General features: G+C 46.7%; 1 protein-coding gene and 2 gene segments (V, D, J or C); all 3 read right to left on the bottom strand.

The window, feature by feature from the left end:
* The window catches only part of LOC102523413, a 442,357-nt gene that overhangs the window by 371,131 nt on the left and 52,892 nt on the right, over positions 1-18,334 (bottom strand).
* LOC102521144 overlaps positions 1-18,334 on the bottom strand; it is a 383,406-nt gene that overhangs the window by 364,079 nt on the left and 993 nt on the right.
* Positions 1-18,334, bottom strand: part of LOC102511799 (immunoglobulin lambda-1 light chain-like) — a 401,923-nt gene that overhangs the window by 352,918 nt on the left and 30,671 nt on the right. The window lies entirely within an intron of this gene.

The raw sequence follows: 18,334 nt of genomic DNA on the forward strand, positions 1-18,334 counted from the left end.
CATCCCCGACACCACAGTCTGACCGTTGTGTCCAATCCACACCCCCACGTGGTCCCTTCCTTCACTCTCACCTCCTCCTCCCTCAACTTGTAGTGGGACCCACACATCATCACCTTCTGTTTCTTCCCCGTACCCTGTCCCTTGGCTCCCATGTCCACCCACCAAGGCCACCTCTTCCTCCTCAGTCACGTGTGATGTATTGATGAGGACACACACTGCCTTACATCGTTCAAGCTGTATCCAAGCTCTGGAGCCACCGAGCACCTGGTAGGTGTTCACTCAAAGGAGTGGGTGGACGGACCTCCGTACAGTCCTTCTTAATCAGGCACATCTGGATTTCACCTCCCTGATTCTGACCCAACGTGGGCTCGGTCCCCAGTGCAGCCGCCCAGGGCTATCCAGGAAGTCCTGTTCACTTTAAGAAAAGCAGTCAAGGCTCTGCTGACAAGGACTGGGTTTAGGGGCAGAATTTGAGAGGTCAGGACACATTCTTTAGACAAAGTCCCTGAGGGTTGGTCTAAGACTCCACTTTCAAGAAAAACAAAGAAAGGACACAGCTATGTTGGCTGAGCAGCGAGGGCTGGCGGACACCAGGTTTTTGTCTCACTTCCCCACACCCGACCTGGAGCACTGTGTGAGCACTGAAGCGGCTGTCATAACATCCACAGTAATAGTCAGCCTCGTCCTCAACCTGGAGCCCAGTGATGGTCGGGGAGGCAGAGCTGCCAGACTTGGAGCCAGAGAATCAGTCGGGGACCCCTGAGGTATGATTGTTAGCATTGTAGATCAGAAGTTTGGGGGCCGTTCCTGGGAGCTGTTGGTACCACTGCACATAATAACCACTCCCAATATTGTTGCTGATCCAGTGCAGGAGATGGTGACCCTCTGGCCTGGGGATCCAGACATGGAGGGCGGCTGAGTCAGCACAGACTGGGCCCAACCCTGCAAGTGGGAGACACAGAGATGCTGATTCTGGGGTCCAGACGCAAGAGGAGGATGGGGACATAGCTGTCCTGAGAGGCCCCCTTCCCCTGTCCCTCATCCAGTCACCTGTGCAATGAGCAAGCAGGGTGAGTAGGAGAGGGGACCAGACCATGGTGGGGATGGTGACTGGGTCCTGACTTCTGTGGCCCTACAGCTGAGCAGAGCATCCCCAGTTCTCTCCTCCTCTTCATATTCTGAGAGAGGGAGGAACCAGTTATGCAAATGACCCCTATTGCTCTCTGATCCCTCCCTGGGCTCAGTGTCAAGTCCCTCTGCCTGAGGGGGCAGATGTTGGGCAGGGGCGGGGCTGTGTGTGGCTCCAGGGTTTGGGGGGATCCAAGCTAGGAGCCCTGAGCAGAAGGCAACACCCAGGCCAGGGGTGGTCCCAGCTCCCCTCCCCCAAGACATTCATGGGACACTGCACAGGGCAGATCTGTCAGCAGGTGACCAGGCCCCTGGCAGGAAGGGAGCAGGTGCAGGGAGAAGGGCCGCCCCGCCCCCCTTGCCCAGAGGACAGACCAAGAGGCACTGCAGATGCCCCCAAATGCCGTGTCCCATCACTTCCCCTAAAGGACCCTCTTGTTTGAGGGAGTGAGGAGGTGAGGAGAGGAGCCCAGGACGTGGGTTGGGGGCACCCACAGAGCCCTGCTTGGGAGGCCCCGTTGTTGGTGTAGAGATCATCCCTCCCCAGGGGTCTGTTATCCTCTGTCTAGATATGACTCTAGGTAATGACCCTCAAGCAAATTCAATTTGTTGTATGATTGGCCATCTGTCTTTGCCTGGACATCAGGTCTGGGCAGTGACTCCAGGACAGAGGAGGAGGAAGCATGAGGCCGGTGTGTCCCTCAGAGCTGAGAGCTCACAGGTCTCCTGGGGGCCGAGGTGCAGGACAGTCCCCCTGGATTGAGGACTCGGCTGCCCAAGTGGGCAAGAGCCAGTGGTGTGTCTTCCCAGCCTGCCTGGCCCAGACCCTGAGCTCTCAGGGCCAGTCCCACAGCGCCCCCTGCTGGGCGCAGAGCCACATCCTCCCAGGGTCCCAGCCAGCCTCCTGGAAGGGCTTTCTGACACCTGCAGTTGGGTCTTTCTGGTGTCATCGCCCAGGGCACTACAATGAATCTGTCCGCTCTATTTATCTGGGGCTGAAATGTTAATGTTCCCAGGGCACTAGTGAAGTTCCGAGTTAAATGGAATGAGGATGAACCAGATATTTCAGAATCACCTGATAGCTGAGATTCCCTCTGTCTGGGTTTCTCATTAGTGGATAATCACCTTGAACCAAGTTCAAAGATTAAAGTTCCCAGAAAACTGCTATGGTTCACACCTGATAGTCAAAAGAGGTGAGTGACTCTTGCAGGTTGGTTAATTCTTGGTTGTTACAAGATCCCTTGATTGACTCACCCAGTCCCCACTACACAGTTTTTGGCTTTTATTGAGGTCTCAGCCATGAGATATCACATCGTTGGGGGGGGGAAATGTCCTGTGTTCTGGATTATTCTGTGGGTTCCCTCTTGCCCTAGAGTGTTATTCTGGCAGAACTGATTTTCCTGTGGCTCTCTGAGAGAGTAAATAGATTTTTAGTCTAGTTTTGTTGATTCTGTCAGCAAGGTTCGACATGAAAAGAACATTATTGTAAATGGAACTCTCACCCCTTTGCAGAGTGTCTTCCTCCATGTCTGGCCCTGGGAACCCTCATGAAATTTTCCCTAACCTGCCCTGGGCTCTGATCAAGTTTATTAAGGGCTATGGATTTAGTGGGGGTTTGGATTTATAAGGTCTAAGCCATGTTAGTTTTTTTCATATACTGGGACTGGAATGACATACACTTTGAACCACTTTTAAGTTTACATAATTATTTTCATTAATTGTGACCTGGAAAATGTGTGTATTCATTCCCATTAATTTTCAGTCCAATCTCTACTCCTCAAGGTAAATTGATTCTTCCTTGTAAAATATTTGCATGCTTGCCTTACTTCCATTATTGCTGTGGTAGGGTCATGAGGAAGCGGAGGTCTGGGAACACAAGTCTGTCCCCGGGCATACGGTCCCGCTCCACGTAACCCTCCAGGGTATCCGCACCCCGTTTGTTGCAGGACAGATTCACATTCTTCCTGGGATGTTTCAAGGCCAATAGCTCTTGAGAACGTGTATAGTTTTGGAGGTTGGTGTCTTTGAATTTCCTCTTTAGGATTCATGATGTAGGTTCCATCTCTAAGCCTTGGAAACACCACCAGGAACCCTGAAGCTGCACAGGTGCCTCTCCTGGCTAGATCCTCTGGGTCAGAATTCTCATTAACCAGTTGCAGGTCACACAGTTGTTCCTGGCATTTAGGTGATGATCACAAGCCCGTCACCCCAGGTGCACATGACAGGTGATGCACATTCAATGACCAGGCTGCTGCCCCCAGCCTCTGCCCCCTGGCCCGCCCCCACCTGCTCAGCGCCTCCTTCAGGATTAAAGCTCTTCTCTGTGCCTCACCTTGAATTCCAGGAACGAAACATGGGTTCCAGGTCTTCAAATGTGATGTCCTACACCTCCCCTTCGTCAGACACATCAGGACACGTGTTACAGAGGAAGGATTATCCAGCTTGTTTGTTCCTCTGTGTCTTTTCCTACACTTTCCATTTCCTTGTGAGGACCTCCTACCTCATGTTCCATTGCAAGTGAAGACCGTGTTTGGAGTGAGAATTTTGATCAATTTGGGAATAATTGTTATCTCAGTGTCAGTGAGTGTTTTGACCTACAAAGTAGGAATATCTATTCATTGTTTTAAAAAAATCTCTTGCAATGTATTGTCATTTTCAGTGCATAGGACTTTTGATTTTTTTCAAATTTACCCTCATGTGTTTCATATTGATGATATTAAAGGTTTTATTCTTTTCAGTTTAGAAATTGAAGTTTCAGGACTATTCTAGAGGATACGATTAACTTCTGCAGGTTGCCTTTTGTATCACAAAATTTCAGTTGAAACACTCAGACAGGAAGTCTCGTTTAATGACACCTCCACCCCGAGTGGGGCCTGGCCTGATTCCACCGCTTTTTCTTCTTCCAGTGTCTCCACGGAGAGACTTTTGCTTTTGAACAAGCAATGTTTCCCGAGATCACCTGACTTGGGAAAGAATATGCTAGTGATGGAAAAGTTGAATGGAAGAAAAAGATACACTATTGTCAAATCTTCAAGGAAAATCCAGCGCTTGTCTAATATGAGACTGGAGGTCACCCCCTGAGCGTGACTTCATCTGAGCCATCGACGGCGGGGAGGGCACCAGGCCAGGGGAGCAGGGAGGATTTTGTCTCATTTCCTCCCTGGTCTGTTGCACCTTGTGAGCTTCACTGCTGCCGTCCCAGGCAGCACAGTAATAGTCAGCCTCGTCCTCAGGCTGCAGCCCAGAGATGAGCAGAAGCCCTGCATTGGCCGAGGCATCTCTGGACCCAGAGAAGCGGCTCAGGACCCCAGAGCCCTGGTGCTTGTATGAGTCTGAGTAGTAGTACAGGAGATACCGGGGAGGGCTCCCTGCCTTCTGCTGGTACGAACTTATGTCGTAGCTGCCAACACTGTTCCCACTGCTCAGGGTGCAGGTGAGTCTGGCTGATGCTCCCAGAGATGCAGAGAAGGAGGCTGGCTGAGTCCCCACAGTCTGGGAGAGGGACCCTGCAAACACAGACACAAGGGGCAATGGTATGGGACCTAAAGGAAACATTCCCAGAGTCTGAGCCACAGAGACTGCTGCAGGCGGGGAACTGAGATCCAGTCCCCAATGCCCGTCCCTACCTGTGCCTTGAGAGAGGAGCTGGAGAGGGGTCCAGGCCATGGTGCTCACAGACCCCTGGTCCCCACCCTGGGGCTGGGCTGCCCTGGCCTCCTTTTCTTCCCAGGCTCTGCCAGAGGAGGGGCGGCCCATGCAAATGGCTGTCCCCCCAGGGACTGCCCAGCACCTCCCTGAGCCCTGGTGCTGGAGCTCAGCTCACAGCCCAGACTCAGGGTGGTGGAGGGTGGCCTCCCCCTTTGGAGACCTGGGAGGAGGCACCTGCTGAGACCACAGGGGTCCCTGCTCAGGGGACTCTGCCAGCCAGAAAATACTCACTGCTGGGTCCCCATCAGGGGCACAGGCCCTGCCCACAGCCCAGCTCCTGGGAGTGAGTGGTCCTCCCTGAGCAGCTGTGCACAGACCGCAAGACAGTCCCACCCCGCTCCCTGTTGGTAACATCTTCAAAATGAAAAATGAAAGAAAAACAGCACATTACCTTTAGCAAAAATAGATAAAATACATTCTTACCAAGGAAGATACAACATTGACTCCATTAGTGAAAGTAAGTAAACAGAGCACTTTCCGAACTAAAAATTTTCATTATGAAAATAATCCTAGAAAGACATGATATGTACATTTTCATGGTGAATGTCTAATAAACCTTCTGAGATCACATAGTTCCAAGAATTGTTTTGTGTATTTTTTTACTAAAGTTTGAAAAAGAGGCAAAGTGTCCTAGTTCTTAGGAAAGAGTAGGGGAGAGGGCTTTTCTTGTCCACCCTGGGGACAGGGATGCTCCCACACTGGGACTTTCATCTCCATAGGAACCTATTGAATTTTCCAAAACTTCCATCTCTGTTAACTATAGCCCCACAGCCCCAGCCTTGCCTGCATTGCAGGCCCTGCCTGTGTGCGTGAAAGGACAGTGACAGGGAGCAGCAGGGCACGCATGTGGTGACAAGTCCTGTGTGCATGTTGGGTGTGCTCGGGGGTTGCGACCAAGGGGCCTGAACACAGCTGGGATGTGTCAGCTAGGATGTAAGGGAGGAGTCAGGTGATTGCCCTGCAGAGACTGGAAGACCCCTCGGGTCAGAGGTCAGGGCTCGGCCAAGGTCAGAAGAAAGAGGAGGGTGGTTGATAGTGACCCTGCTGAATGGACACTGGAGATCGGACCAGTGGACCCTCTGAACATGTGACTCCAGCACCTCCAAATGGAGCAGAAACTCTTGGGAAATAAAAATCTCCCTAAGCCCTGAAGTTGTTTTTTGCCAAGTTTTCGTGAACGTGCAGGGACGTGTGTTCATACAGCCCAGATGCGCTCACAGTGACGGTAACCGTGCACACATGCTCATTGTGCAGACCCTGGATTCACTCCCTTGATTACATGTAATAGTCCTGATAGAGCACAGTGTTGTCAGTGGGGACCCAGCCCTGGTCTCATCCTGGGAGGGTAAACAGTGCTCTGTGAGTCCCCAGGGGCCGGGGGAGGCTGGGGGCTCAGGGTTTGGGTCTCACTTCCCCGCTGGCCTGGAGCACTGTGTAAGCACTGAGGCTGCTGTCCCAGGCTGAGCAGTAATAATCAGCCTCGTCCTCAGCCTGGAGCCCAGAGATGCTGAGGGAAGCCATGCTGCCAGACCTGGAGCCTGAGAACCTCTCGGAGACCCCTGAGGGCCGCTGGTTATTCCTGAGGGTCAGGAGTCTGGGGGCCTGGCCTGGGTGTTGCTGCAGCCAAGCTGCACCCTCGTTGCCAACACTGTGACTGTCTCCCATGCAGGTGAGTGTGGCCGTCTGTCCCGGGGACGCAGTCACTGACTGGGGCTGAGTCAGCCTTGCCTGGGCCACGGTCACTGTAAGGAGGACGCAGAGGGGTGTGAGAGCAAGACTCCACTCCCGGTGAAGGAGAGAGGAGTGAGGAGCAGAGCTGAAGGGCCCCCATCCCTGCCACGAAGTTAACGTGGGCTCACCTGTGAGGTGAGGGAGGAGGGTGAGCAGGATAGGAGCCCAGGTCATGGTGGAAACTCAGACGCTGACACCTAAAGCTCTGGTGTGGAGACCAGGCTCCCCCAAGCTCTTTATCTCCCTGAATTACACAAGGGATGGGGTTACATATGCAAATAGACCAGGTGTCTGAGAGCTCCAGCCTCTTGCCCTGGGTGCTCACAGGCAGGAGGACAGAGAGGAGGAGGAGGTGAGTGACCCTGGGGGAGGCACCTGGCTCTCGGTGACCCTGGGTTCTGGCAGGTCCGTGGAGCCCAACGCGCACACAGCTGGCCAGACTCCTGAGGGGTTTCCCAATTGGGAGGGGCACCGCAGGCCTGTCCCACACTGTCTTACACGCCCTTAGACCCCTACCCCATTCTCTCTACCCACCTGACTCCCCACCTGGAGCCTCCCTCATCCTGCTGCTATATTGCAAAGCTGCTCATGTAGAAAGGGGCTCCTTCAGTGCTCCATCCACCGCATCCAGGGCTCTGCCCACATGTCCTCCAGGAGCCCCTTTTTCCCCAAGCATCCCCTCCATCCTCCTTCTGAACGGACGTGATGGTCAGGGGTCACTCAGGGATGGAGCAGCCCCTCTGACTGTTCTCACTGCTGTTCTGAGCCCAGCTCTGCCCTCGCAGCTCTGGCTCCCACATCTGTGTCTCTTCCTCCAGGTCGAGGAGGCCAGTCCTTTCCATACATTGAGTGGGGATCCCGCCCCACACAGAGCAAGTCAGGAGAGGACACGGGGCCTGGCAGCTGTTTCAACGGCCCTGTTTCCAACCCGACTGTGTTGTGGTGGTTGGGGTTATAATTTTTCCAAATCACAGTCGAGGCCTCTTTCAACTCCCCTCTTTGATGGGTGAGTTTTGGAAACTGAGGTCAGATGGGTGACACTCAGGGTTGACCCCTTGGGAGGGACCAGTAGGAAGAGGCTGCTGGGACCCACACTGACCTGTGAGCGAAGACCCTGCCCAGCCCAGAGAGGACACACTGCTGAACCCCCAAAACAAACACAAGCCCCTACACTCCAGCCCTAGGGAGTCTGGGGGTTCACACAGCAGGGGATCCCACTGTGCAGACCCTCGGGAGACCCACAGTGCCCCCTGCTACTCCCAGGTCAAACTCTGGCTCTGGTGGTAGTAGTGATTGGGGCGGGGGTGTGGGGAGTCACCGTGGGCTGTTGTCTGCTCACTGTCAGTCCAGGGACATACACAGGCCACGGACTGACCTTTGAGCCCAGTTGGTGATATAAACTGACTGTCAAACTTCTCAGAGAGCAACACTGTCCAAAATTAATATTTCTTTAAAAATCTACCACATGCATAATAATACAGTTTAGACTTGTTTCAAATTTACACAATTAAAAAGTAAACTTTGTCAGAGATAATGAAGTGATGCTCAAAATGGAAGAGGAGGAAAGTCTGGTGAATAGGTATCAGGAGAGAATGAACTGTCTCGTGGGCAGCACTGGAGGTGAACTTCCCAAAACGCTCCTTTTCCTCACGATAGTCGTTAAGCAGTGACTGTAAGCGTTTGGTGTGTGAAGAAGGATAGAGGATGTGTCTGGGTCTGGATGCGGATCAACTTTCTTTTTAAACACATTTATGTGGTATGATTCCTGTGCAGGGGACTGTGCGTGTTTCAGATATACGACTTGGTGAATAATGACAGATGTACACACCAGTGACACCACCAGCACAATCGAGACAGCTAGCATTCCCATTGCTCCACAAGAGGCGAAAATTTCGAATTCCCAGTTCATCCCTTCCCACCCACTTTACCCCCTGGTAACCATAAGTTTGATCTCTAGGTCTGTGAGTCTGTTTCTCTTTTGTAGATAAGTTCATTTGTGTCCTTGTTTTCAGATTGTACACAGGAGAGATAACATATGGTATTTATCTTCCTCTTTCTGACTGAATTCACTTGGAGGTAAGTAGCCCTGACTCTCAGGTCTGAGCCCTTGAGCATATGAGCAGGGTTAGGCAGGAGCTCCCCAGGGGTTTCCATCACTGCATAAAGATGACTACTCATTTCCACAGCACAGTAATTGTCAGCCTCGTCCTCTGGCTGGAGCCCAGTGATGGTCAGGGAGACCGTGTTGCCAGATTTAGAGTCAAAGAATCAGTCAGGGCCCCCCGAGGCTCGATAGTTAACATCATAGATCAGGAGTTCCTGGGAGCTGTTGGAACCAGCGCACATAACAACCACGCCCAATGTTGCTGCTGCTTCCAGTGCAGGAGAGGGTGACCTTCTGGCCCGGGGATCCAGACACAAAGGGCGGCTCAGTCGGCACAGACTTATCCCAAGACCCTGCAACTAGGAGAGTCAGAGATGCTGATTCTGGGGTCCAGACAAAAGAAGAGGACATGAAGCCCAAGTGTCGTCTCAGGGCTCCCTCCCCTGTCCCTCATCCAGTCACCTGTGCAGTGAGCCAGCAGGGTAAGGAGGAGAGGGGACCAGGCCATGGTAGGGATGGTCACTGGGTTCTGTCTTCTGTGGCCTCACAGCTGAGCAGAGCATCTCTAGGTCTCTCCTCTTCATATTATGAGAGAGGGAGGGGCCAGGCATGCAATTACCCCCAGCTCTCTGATCCCTCCCTGGTCCCTCTGCCTCAGGGCTCAGTGGGTGGGCAGGGGTGGGTATCTGTATGTGGCCAGGGGGTGGGTGGAATCCCAGCTTGGAGCCCTGAGCAGAGGGCTACACCCAGGCCAGGGGTGGTCCCAGATCCCCTCCCCCAGATCTTCATGGGACACTGCACAGGGCAGATCCTAAAGCAGGTGACCAGGCCCCTGGGGGGAGGGGAACAGGTGCAGGGACAAGGGCCACCCCACCCTCTGTGCCCAGAGGACAAACCACAAGGAACTGCAAAAGCCCCCAGGAGGACGTGAAGAAAAGTCAGAGGAGAAGCCATGGAGGCTGAGAGGAGCAGAGGGGGCAGGGCTAGTCCCCGGGGTCCCCGCTCCTCCTCCTCTGCTCCTGGGGAAGGGGGTTGGGGCCTGATGGGGACAGGAGCCTACACACCATCCACTGCTGGGTCCTCCCCCTATGTGGCAGCTCCACACACAGGCAGGGCCTGCGGAGGTCCAGGCTCGGGCTTTGTCCCCTGAGAGGAAGCACCTGCTTCCACGTCCAGCTCCAGCCAGTGAGCCCGGGGGTCCAAGCTTGGTGGGTTATGAGCAGCCCCACAGCGCCCCCTGGTGACACTCGCTGAAATGTTCATGGTGGTGGAAATGATGCAGAAATGATGGCAGCCCTTTTTTTCTTCCTAATAATAATCCATCACTCAATAATCTGATACACAAATTAAGTAATGCACGTTACATGCTTTTCAGCACCTGCAGAGACATTCTTTTTTATTTTTCTCTATTGATTTTCAGGTGTGTTTTCTATCCACTTTGTTCTCCTGGTTCTATTTCTACCTGAGTTCACCTCCTGCTCCTTTTGTTCCCAGTGTCTATACCTGTTTATCCAGGGGTTTGATGATGTTCCCTAAACATATGTCATCATCGAGTCATCTCAGTATTACTGCAAACGGATTCTGTTTTCACATCAATATTTATTTTCCTGGTTGTTGATATGACAAGTGACACTTTTACTGGATTCTTAACTTTGAGGAGGAGACATCAAGAAACTATGAGTCCCGAGAGAGGGGCCAAGATGGTGGAATAGAAAGACGCTCGTAGCTCACCCTCTCCCACAAATACACCAAAACTCACGTCCACGGACCCCCCAGCCAACCAGAGTACCTGCTGAACTCCAACAGAGCATCACCCTCTTCAAAAGACAAAGATGCCACGAATCTGGTAGCAGAAAAGAAAAAAAGAAAGAAGAAAAAGCAAAACAGTATGGGACTGGTCCCATGGGGAGGGAGTGGCTAAGGAGGAATGACGCCCATTTGCTGAATCTTCCTCTCCAACAAAGAGGTCAGCGGGATGGAGGGGGAGCCTTTGAGGCTCAGATCTACACAGAGCAGCCCTTGACCGACAGAATTGAGTTAAACGGGCACAAAGGGTCCCTGCAACACACAGCCCGAGATGCGAACTGGAAGCTGAGGGCCAAGACAGGCTGCCTGACCTTGGCGGAGGACTGGGACAGATGCACTGAGATAGCCCCAGGGGACTGCAGGGTGCTATGAGCAGTGGCTGGGAGGAGATACACAGCAGAACAACCAGGGCCCCCACAAATTATGAAAGAAAAAAAAAAAAAAAAAAAAGCAAAGCAACACTGTAGGTATGCCCTGGGGGGAGAGGCGCCGTAGTCTTTGTCTCTTCGGGAGTAGAGAGGCAGGTCGCAGCCACAGCCGCTATATCCTCCTGTGCGCACTGCCCGGCAGGGGCGGTGCCGAGACCTGAATCTGCACCTGGGGGCTCCCCAACCTCCTAGGCTGGACAGAAACTTGTTTACAGCCCAAGGCAGATAGGATCTTTCTGCCCTGGCACTTCAGAGAACTTGCACCGCCAAGAAAAACAAGAAGCTGAGTTTTGGCACGGAGCAGGGGCAGGGCTGTTCCGCGATCTTCCCTGAGCCTGCCTTCGGAGGGCCTGCAGAGGCAGAGCAGGCAGCTGTACAGAGCAGGGGAGCTACCAGTGCCAGGAGAGGGTGGGCGGCCACCTGCCTACCTCTCCTGAGCACAGCAACTGACTGTGGCATCAAGAGGGGGACTGACCCACCTGTCTGCAGGTGAAGGTCTCAGCACCTGACCCAGTGTTGGGAGGGGGCACGATCTGCTTGCCGACAGGCACTGGGAGCAGCACAGATGATGGCACAGACGGAGGGCTTCTGGAAGCAGCAAGCTAAGTTTGCGACACAGGGCAAAGACAGAAAGACTTCTTGATAAAATCATTAAGAGTGCGGTCTCCAGGAGAACACATTCCTTTTTTAAAAAAAATTTTTTATATCTGTTCTATTTTCTGTTACCTTTTTAATCTTTAGTTTTTAAACAATTGCATATGTCTACTGTTTTAATCTCTTTAAAATTTTACATTTAAAATCTTTTTATTATTATTATTTTAAAAAATGCACCTCATTTCATTTTCATTCTCTTGGTTTTGATCTCCTGTTACTGATTTTTTCTCCTTCTTTTAAGGTTTTTAAAATATGTCTCAACTCGATTGCTATTCTGCTTCAACTTACTCTTCTTCTATTATTGATTCTACACTGTTTTCAATCCTTTTTTCCCTCCCTTTTTTTTTTAAATTCTTTCTTGTTAGATCTTTTTTAAAATCTGTTCCATTTTCTATTACCTTTTAAAATTTTACTTTTTAAACAATTGTATATGTCTCCACTTCGAATCCCTTTAAAATTTTTCATTTAAAATCTTTTTTTACTATTATCTTTAAAAATCGACCTCATTTCACTTGTATTTCTCTTGGTTTTGATCTCCACTTATTGATTATACACAGGTTTCAGGTATTGTTTTCTGATCTTTTCTCCTTTTTTAAAGGTTTATAAAAGACATGTCAACTCAATTGCTATTCTGTTTCAACTTGCTCTTCTCTTATTGATTATACACTTTTTTCAAACCTTATTTTTTTCCATTCTTTGAAAATTCTCTCTCTATTTTTTAAGTTTTAACCCTGCATAGGCTTTAGATAGATAAATAAATAGAAAAATAAATAAAATCCACAATAGATAACTGACACTCCTTAAGCCACAGTACCAGAGAGATATGAGCAATATGAAGAAGCAGAGGAACCACTCCCAATTAAAAGAGCAAGAGAAATCCCCTGAAAGAACGATCAATGAAATAGACATTGATGTTCTGCTAGATCAAGATTTCAAAAAAGGAGTGATCAAAGTACTGAAGGAACTAAAAGAGATAGTACTTAGAGATATAAAATATGTCAAAAATAAAACTGAAGATATAAAGAAGAGCCAAGTAGAACTGGTAAATTCATTTGCTGAGATGAGAGCTGATCTAAAGGCTGTACAAAGCAGGCTAGATAATGCAGAGGAACAAATAAGGGACCTAGAAGACAGGACAACAGAAAACATCCAATCAGAACAGCTGAGAGAAAAACAAATAAAAACCAATGAAAACAATATAAGAGACCTATGGGATAACATAAAACACGCCAATCTATGCATAATAGGGGTTCCAGGAGGGGAAGAAATAACAAAGGGGATTGAAAAGGTATTTGAAGAAGTCATAACTGAAAATTTCCCAAAACTAAAGAAGGAATCAGATATCAAAGTACAGAAAGCTCAGAGGGTCCCAAACAGAAAGAACCCAAACAGACCCACACCAAGACATATAATGAAGATGGCCAGAGTCAAGGATAAAGAAATGATCCTAAAGGCAGCAAAAGAATAAAAAAACAAAAAAAACAGTGAGTTACAGGGAACACCCACAAGGCTCTCAGCTGATTTCTCTACCCAAACAGTACAGGCCAGAAGAGAGTGGCAAGATATATTCAAAGTCCAGAATGGAAAAAAAGAGGCAGCCTAGGATACCTTATTCAGCAAGGCTATCCTTTAGAATAGAAGGAGAGATAAAGAATTTCACAGATAAGCAAAAACTAGAGAGTTTACAACACTAAACCCTTACTAAAGGAAATATTGAGAGGCCTACTCTAAATAGAAAGGAAGCAGGATGCTAAAAAAAATGAGAAACTCAACTGAAAAGGTGATAACTATCATGAATTACAAATAGAATAAACATAAAATCATAAAAGAAGACATCTAAATCATTAAGAGAGGGAGAGTGAAGCAAGGAAATATAGAGGGGTTTTTTTTCTTTTTTAAATTTTTTGTTCTTAGTAAGATGGGTTTGAGATTACATTACTATCCGTTTAACACAAACAGTTATGGTAATGGGCAAATAGACTTACAAAAAAGGGTAACCACAAGCCAAAAACTTACAAGTGAGTCACTAAAACTAAATGAAATCCAACAAAATACAAAGAAAAATTACCAAACCACAAAAGGAAGAAGAAAGGTACAAAGAGGAAATACAAAATCAACTGCAACAGTAAGTTCAAAATGGCAATAAACACACATCATTAATTACTGTAAATGTTAATGGACTAAATGCTCCAGTCAAAAGACATAGAGTGGCAGACTGGATAATAAAGCAAGAACCTTCATCATGCTGCGTACAAGAGACCCACCTTAGGGAGAAGGACACATACAGATTTAGAGTGAAAGGATGGAAAAGGATATTCCATGCGAATGGAAAAGCCAAACAAGCAGGTGCAGCAGTACTGATTTCAGACAAAATAGACATTAAAACAAAGGCCACAAAGAAAGATAAAGAAGGACATTTTATAATGATTAAAGGAGTAATACAAGATGAGGCTATTACACTCACTAATATATATGTACCCAATATAGGAGCACCTAACTACATGAAACAATTACTAACAGAGATAAAGGGGGAAATTGATGGGAATACAATCATTGTCGGAGATTTTAACACCGTATTAACATCACTAGACAGATCTTCCAGACAGAAAATAAATAACACAACAGAAAAATTACATGATACAATAGAAAAATTAGATTGGGTGGATATTTTCAGAGCATTAAGGACCCCCCAAAAGTAGGATATACATTCTTTTCAAGTGCACATGGAACGTTTTCTAGGATTGATCATGTACTTGGGCACAAAAGAAGCCTAAACAATTTTAAGAAGATAGAAATTATCTCAAGCATCTTTACTGACCACAATGCCATGAGACTAGAAGTCAACTACAGAGAAACAAAGGAGAAAAAAAGGAAAGCATGGAGATTAAACAACATGCTATTAAAAAACCAATGGGTCAATGATGAAGTCAAGGTTGAAATTAAAAAATACCTTTAGACAAACGAAAATGAAAACACAATCACACAAAATTTAAGTGATGCAGCAAAGGCAGTGCTAAGATGGAAGTTTATGGTGATACAGGCCTTCCTCAAAAAAGAAGAACAATCTCAAATAAACAATCTAACCCACCAGCTAAAAGATTTAGAAAAAGAAGAGGAAAAAAAAAAACCCAAAAGTCAAAGGAAGGAAGGAAATAATAAAGATCAGGAAGGAAATAAATAAAATAGAGATTAAGAAAAATAATAGAAAAAACCAATCAAACCAAAAGCTGGATTTTTGAAAGAGTAAATAAAATTGCACAAACCTCTGGCCAAACTCATAAAGAAGAAAAAAAGAGAGAGCACAAATAAGCAAAATAAGAAAGGAAAATGAATAAATTACAATAAATAACATAGAAATACAGAATAGCATACGAGAATATTATGCAAAACTATATGGGACCAAAATGGACAACCTACAGGAGATGGACAAGTTTCTGGAAACATACAGTCCAACAAGACTAAATCAAGAAGAAACTGACCACTTGAACAAACCGATCACTACAAATGAAATTGAATTAGCAATAAAAAACCTCCCTACGAATAAAAGTCCAGGACGGGATGGCTTCACCAGGGAATTCTACCAAACAGGCAAAGAAGAACTCATACCAGTGCTTCTCAAGCTCTTCCAGAAGATTGAAAAGGAGGGACTACTCCTAAACCCGTTCTATGAAGCCACCATCACCCTGATAATAAAATCAGGCAAGGACACCACCAAATAACAGAATTACAGACCAATATCACTGATGAACATAGATGCAAAAACCCTTACCAAAATATTAGCAAATAGAATCCAACAGTACATAAAAAAGATTATATATCATGATCAAGTGAGGTTCATTCCAGGGACACAAGGGTGGTTCAACATACACAAATCAATGTAACACAACACATCAACAAGAGAAAGGACAAAAACCACATGATCATCTCAAAGATGCAGAAAAAGCATTTGAAAAAATTCAACACCCATTTATGATAAAAACTCTCACACAAGTGGGTATAGAGGGAACATATCTCAACATAATAAAAGCTATATATTACAAACCTACAGCCAGCATAGTACTCAATGGTGAAAAACTCAAAAGCTTCCCACTAAAATTTGGGACAAGACAAGGATGCCAACTATCACCACTCCTATTCAACATAGTCTTGGAAGTTCTAGCCACAGCAATCAGGCAAGAGAGAGAAATAAAAGGGATCCAAATTGGAAATGAAGAGCTTAAAGTGTCACTATATGCAGATGACATGATACTATATATAGAAAACCTGAAAAGATCCACACAGTAACTACTAGAAATAATCAAAGAATTCAGCAAGGTAGCAGGTTACAAGATTAACGTTTCGAAAATCAGTTGCATTTCTTTACACTAAAGATGAATCAACAGAAAAGGAAAGTAAAGAACAATTCCCTTTAGAATAGCACCCAAAGTAATAAAATATCTAGGAATAAATCTAACCAAGGAGGTGAAAGACTTATACATAGAAAACTACAAACAATTGATGAAGGAAATAAAAGAAGACTTAAAAAAAGGAAAGATATCCCATGCTCCTGGATTGGAAGAATCAATATAGTTACGATCATATTGCTCAAGGCAACCTACAGATTGAATGCAATCCCTATCAAATTACCCAGGACGTATTTCACAGAACTAGAACAAATCATAATAGAATTTATATGGAACCACAAAAGACCTAGAATTGCCAAAGCATTATTGAAGAAAAAAAAGATGCTGGAGGAATAACTCTCCCAGATTTCAGACAATACTACAGAGCTACTGGAATGAAAACATCATGGTATTGGTCCAAAAATAGACATATGGACCAATGGAACAGAATAGAGAGCCCAGAAATGAACCCACAAGCTTTTGGTCAATTAATCTTTGACAAAGGAGGCAAGAATATACAATGGAATAAAGACAGTCTCTTCAGCAAATGATGCTGGGAAAACTGGACAACATGTAAATCAGTGAAGCTAGAACACCATGCACAAAAATAAACTCAAAATGGATCAAAGACTTAAACACAAGACAAGATAAAATAAATCTCTTAGAAGAAAATATAGGCAAAACATTATCTGACATGCACCTCAAAAATGTACTCCTAGGGCAGTCTACACAAGCAATAGAAATAAAAGCAAGAATAAACAAATGGGACCTAACTAAACTTACAAGCTTCTGCACAGAAAAGGAAACAATAAGTAAAAAAAAAAAAAAATCCTATATGGAATGGGAGAAACTTTTTGCAAATGAAACTGGCAAAGGCTTGAAGTCCAGAATGTACAAGGAGCTCATACAACTTAATAAGAAAAAAAAAAACAACTCAATCCAAAAATGAGCAGAAGACCTAAACAAGCAATTCTCCAAGGAAGAAATACAAATGATCAATAGGCACATGAAAAAATGCTCAATATCACTAATTATCAGAGAAATGCAAATCAAAACTACCATGAGTTATCACCTCACACCAGTCAGAATGGCCATCATGCAAAAGTCCGCAAATGATAAATGCTGGAGAAGCTGTGGAGAAAAGGGAACCCTCCTACACTGCTGGTGGGAATGCAGTTTGGTGCAGCCACTGTGGAAAACAGTATGGAGATTCCTCAAAAGACTAGGAATAGACTTACCATATGACCCAGGAATCCCGCTCCCGGGCATATATTCACAAGGAACCCTACTTCAAAATGACACCTGCACCCCAGTGTTCATAGCAGCACTATTTACAATAGCCAAGATATGGAAACAGCCTATATGTCCAACAACAGATGACTGGATAAAGAAGAGGTGGTATATTAATACAATAGAATACTATTCAGCCATTAAAACCAACAACATAACGCCATTTCCAGCAACATGGATGTTCCTGGAGAATGTCATTCTAAATGAAATAAGCCAGAAAGAGAAAGAAAAATACCATATGTGATCACTCATATGTGGAATTTAAAAAACAAAACATAAATACAAAACAGAAACAGACTCATAGACATAGAATACAAATTTGCGGTTGCCAAGGATGCAGGGATTAGGAAGGGACAGATTAGGATTTCAAAATTTAGAATAGATAAACAAGATAATACTGTATAGCACAGGGAAAAATATATACATGATCTTATGGTAGTTCACAGCGAAAAAAAATGTGACAATGAATACATGTATATTCATATATAACTGAAAAATTGTGCTCTACACTGGAATTTGACACAACTTGTAAAATGACTATAACTCAATTAAAAAAAGTTAAAAAAAAAAAAAGAAACTCTGAGTCCCATTTACTCTTCACTGATCAGGGATCATCCTGCAGCAGAAGACTGGGGTGTGTTCACAGTCCACTGTCCCAGCAAAGGGGGGCCCTGACCCCACTGCTCTGTGCCACTGACTCTTCCAGGGACCGTGGGGCAGCTGTGGTCAACAGCTCCTTCACATCCAGAGGGCATGGTTATCAACTGCCTGCTAGCCCTGCTGACCTCAGGGAGGGAAACCAGGCTGAGAGGGGCTGCTTTGCTGCAGTGGGCTGGGTGCTCGGCCCATTGGGCTCCGTGGCCTCAGGGACACCAGAAAGGGAGGGGCACTGCAGTGTCGATCCCTGCCCCCATCCTGGGTTCAGTCCTGTTAATTCAGGTGGTGTCAGGGCTCAGTCCTCACTGGCTCCACAGTCCCCAGCAGGGGGGCGGGAGCGCAGAGCAACCTACCTTGTCTCCCTCGTTCAGTCTCACACTGAGGGATGGGGAGAAAGCCCAGCTCCCCCTGGGCTGCCAGCATCCTGGATGGAAAACTGGACAGCT

This window comes from Camelus ferus, chromosome 32 (assembly GCF_009834535.1).
Source record: "Camelus ferus isolate YT-003-E chromosome 32, BCGSAC_Cfer_1.0, whole genome shotgun sequence".
NCBI lineage: Eukaryota > Metazoa > Chordata > Mammalia > Artiodactyla > Camelidae > Camelus > Camelus ferus.